This window comes from Crinia signifera, chromosome 3, assembly GCF_055691185.1.
Source record: "Crinia signifera chromosome 3, ASM5569118v1, whole genome shotgun sequence".
NCBI lineage: Eukaryota > Metazoa > Chordata > Amphibia > Anura > Myobatrachidae > Crinia > Crinia signifera.
The window spans coordinates 65,398,454-65,402,983 of record NC_139219.1 but is presented as its reverse complement, the minus strand read 5'-3'; the positions used below and the strand labels follow the sequence as shown (position 1 = coordinate 65,402,983).

The following is a 4,530-nucleotide window of genomic DNA, read 5'->3' as shown; positions in this document are numbered from 1 at the left end:
ATAGGGGGTAACAGTAACAGGCACGTCACTCCAGCTACACACTGCTCTAATTATACACATGGAACATAAGGGGTGAGAAGTCCCACTGTCCCCCAACTGATCGAGCATGTCTGTATATATATATATATATATATATATATATATGTATATATATATATATATATATATATATATATATATATATGTGAGAGTGTAAGTGTGTGTATGTGTGTGTATATGTGTATATACCAATACTTATCTCTCTCGCTGTATTATGAGTGTGTGTGTGTGTGTGTGTGTGTGTGTGTTAGTGAATCTTGCTCTGGTTTACATTTTTACATGAAATGTCTTCACTGTGCATATTAAGTTGTTATGTGAGTGTGTGTACCCATCTCTGATCGCTGTGCATATTAAGTTGCTATATATATGTGTGTGTGTGTGTGTGTGTGTGTGTGTGTGTGTGTGTGTGTGTGTGTGTACCTATCTCTGAGCACTTTGCATATTAAGTTGTTATGTATGTATGTATGTGTGTGTGTGTATGTGTGTGTACCCATCTCTGATCAAGTTGTATATTAATTTGTTATATGTGTGTGTGTGTGTGTGTGTGTGTGTGTGTGTGTGTGTGTACCTTTCTCTGATCACTGTGCATATTAAGTTGTTATGTGCGTGTGTGTATGTGTGTGTACCCATCTCCGAACAAGTTGTATATTAATTTGTTATATGTGTGTGTGTGTGTGTGTGTGTGTGTGTGTGTGTATATAACCATCTCTAATCACTGTGCATATTAAGTTGTTGTTGTGTGTGTGTGTGTGTGTGTGTGTGTGTGTGTGTGTGTGTGTGTGTGTGTGTGTGTGCCCATCTCTGATCACTGTGCATTTTAAGTCATTTCCGATGAATATGTACATATACCGCAGACCAGGCTATACCGATACGGGCACTATTCGTGCCAGATGCACAGATAAGGCACAGATAAGGCATTTCATTATTGCAACAATATAAATGCACTAAATATACTGTAACGTTTTGCCTAATGATAATTACATAAGGCATCAATTTGTAACCTGGAACATACTTTACAAAAAAAATTGTGTGAAACACACAATCTTTATAACCGTCACTTGTGGTTCACAAACACACACACACACACACTCACACACACACACACAAATATACATAGCAAATATAATGTAAGCATACCTGGACATTAATGTGCTGACACAATAGAATGCACAATAGCCATTATACAGTAATTACATGGTTCACATTGCAGACAATTTTAAAACTGTAAAAAAAAAGCCCAAACCCCCATGTTCTATGTGCTCAGCCCCCATGCAATCAGTGTACACAGCACAATTACTTCCTGCCTCTAACTCGCAGCAACTGAGCTTTATATGCTGTCGTCTTTGACGTTCACAATTGCAGATGTTTATAGATTTTCAGATGTGTAAGTGGCTCATCTTAAATTTAAGTAAAGCACAAGAGCCGCAGGATTGAAGCAATCTGCTTGGCAACTTCTATTCTAAAGCAGTCAATCAATCGGCATCTTATCTGCACTTGTCTTTTGGTAATGTGGGGACATATGTGCGACACATTTTGCTCAGCAACACATTATTAGGCAACTTCAGCTTACGGAGGGACAATACAAATACAAAAATAAAGAGTACAACCCCCCCCCCCCCCTCCCAAAATAAAAAATAAATATATACAATACCCTTATAATTTTTGTCAGTGTTTTTATTAATTGTACAGTTATAGGAAACTATTATATGTCCAGGTCTTTGTTCAGCTCCTTTGTCCTTGTTCTCACTCCCCTCCTCTCTTGTTCTGTGAATAATTCAAATGGCATATAAAGATAATAAACAATATTACCATAATATATAAGAGAACGATACAAGGAGCAGACCTACCGTACACACCAGGCTCCCAGCAATAGCCCATACTGGGCTGCTGTGATGTGACTGCAATGGAGAGGATTTTCCTGCAAGGAAAGAAGGTACTTAAACTTCATGAGGAGACAAGAGGTTGGTGTCAAGGCATATACTCAATCCTTTTAATTGTCAGCTGGATCAACCTCACTGTGTGTGTTCTGCTTTTCCAAATTCATATTTGTATTATCATGTCATCCATGGTCTTCTGCATTACATGTGCGTGTATACATTTTGTACTTACATACTGTATGTAACACACAGGTAGACTATATATATATTATATTATATATATCAATCCTTAATGGAAGTACATATTAATATATATATATATATATATATATATATATATATATAAATCAATGTATATGTGTATATACTGTATATATAAATACACACTTCTCTTCTACATATATATATATGTGTATATATATATATATATATATATATATATATATATATATATAATTTCCTACCAATTATTCATATAGCAAATACATGTTATTCTACACACACAAGCACACACCCTTATACACGTAGATTTATAATTTATTACCTTATTTATATAACACACACATATTCTGCAGTGATGTACAGAGAATATGTATCTATTCACATCAGCCCCTGTGACAGCGAAGCTTACAATCTATATTCCCCACCACAGGCACACATATGTTTGGCTTAATGTTGTCAGCCGATTAGCCTACTAGTCAAATTTGAGGAATGTGAGAGGAGACATATATATATATATATATATATATATATATATATATATATATAATGTGTGTGTCCCCCCCCGTGTGTGTGTGTGTGTGTGTGTGTGTGTGTGTGTGTGTGTGTGTGTGTGTGTGTGTGTGTGTGTGTGTGTGTGTGTGTGTGTGTGTGTGTGTGTGTGTGTGTGTGCGCCTATCGTACACAATGTATAGAGCATAGTCTTTATAAACACATCTTTTTAATCTATAAGCTGCAAATGTACAGTACATATTTACTCCATTTAGGAAGCAACGTTATAAATACTAACCTACGTCGTTGTCTTGTCTATATGCACTAAATATGTGTTCTGGTGATGTGTATAGAATGGTATATGCAAATAACAGTATACTGTATGTAGACACCGTGTGATGAATTAATGCAGATACAGTGCTGTCCATTGCAGGTGCTGCGGTGCCTCTCCCGACATCAGTGGTACCCAGTCCGCGAGCTGCGCATAGAGGTCAGTGGTACCCTGTCCGCGAGCTGCGCATAGAGGTCCCTGGGAGATGGAGGAGTCTTCAGTCCTGCTGCTGGTGACCGTCAGCCTGACCCTGGCCGCAGTGAGCTGCAGAGGAACGCACACATCACCCGCAGAATACGTGCCAGACACATAATAATGTTTCATGTCTGTAATGAGCTTCTGCTATAGAACATAACGACATTGTTTGCATATAGTTATTGAAGTGTCCCAAATATGCGCTGTACTACATCACACTTTCTCCAAAAATAAACATAATATGCATATCCTTTCTATTAGCCATTGAATAATTTAATGTTATTAAATTATATAGATAATTAAAAAATTAACTAACACAAAATATTTAAAATAACTTCATATTTTTCCATTAGGCTGGCCAACAGTCTGATTTGTAATATGATTTATTATTTTTTAATCTCACCATGCAGGTCAAGTAGGTTTTCTTGAGTTGAGATGGGAAATAGTTAACCACTTTCCAGCCTGATTAATGTCAAGCTGTATGAAGAATGTACTAAATATGCATATACTGAAGTGGTTTCTTTTCCAATCTAATCACCTGTCTCTATCACAGCAATAAAAAATGCTTTGGGTTGTAATGAACTGTAAACAGCAATGGTGTGGTAATTTTGACAATAAAAAATGCTGTTTAAATTAGTCAGTTACTTTGATCCAATTGATAGACACCACATTATACCCACAATCTTTTCAGTTTCAGGAGACATGAGAACCTTAAGGTTCCAGACCACTTCAATATCACTTATGTAGTTATTGCCCACAGTTGTGAAATTAGTGCTTGGAAATTTTTTTTTACATGTTTAAAATGGGTTATTGGAGAGCAAAAGGATTGACCCAGTAAGTGTAGGTCCGGCTTTAACAATAGGCAGCAGCCTAGGGGCTCCAGGATTTGAGGGGTGCCCCCGAGTCTATAACCAAATTAAGTATGACTGTGATAGAGGTTTCTTTGTTGAGCTTAATGCAATCTGCAGGTGTTGAACTTCTAACACGCCACCTCCACACTGTCATCTGAGGTTCTGGAAAGTCGTGTTGGTGTGTGGTTGCTGGTGCGAGCAGTAACCTGAAGTTTTGCCTGGGGCGCCCAAAAACTTTGCACTGGCCCTGAGTGAGAGGCTTTCCAGTGCAAAAAGTGAAAGAAAAAAGCATTGCTGCATGTCAGGCAGGCAGTGGGAGAGGGAACCAAGAAGCAGAAGGGCCATCTTGAGGACAGCCGAACATTGGGCTTGCCAAAGCTGGGTACACACTAGATCGCTGTTTCCCAACCTGGGGTACTTGTACCTCAGGGGGTACACTGCAGAAGGGTTTGGGGTACTTGAAAATAATATTGGTAATAGTTGAAGAAGAAGTCATCTCCCGATGGTGGTAGAAGTCTCCCATTGC

At 38.0% G+C, this 4,530-nt stretch overlaps 1 long non-coding RNA gene across 1 annotated transcript; it reads right to left on the bottom strand.

Annotated features, from left to right (window-relative positions):
• Positions 1-244: 244 nt before the first annotated feature.
• LOC146062504 (uncharacterized) lies at positions 245-3,294 on the bottom strand. The gene is made up of 3 exons (XR_014471362.1): positions 2,926-3,294; positions 1,887-1,957; positions 245-1,803 (listed from the first exon to the last, which is right to left on the bottom strand). It is a non-coding gene; the product is annotated as an uncharacterized LOC146062504 (long non-coding RNA).
• Positions 3,295-4,530: the final 1,236 nt, after the last annotated feature.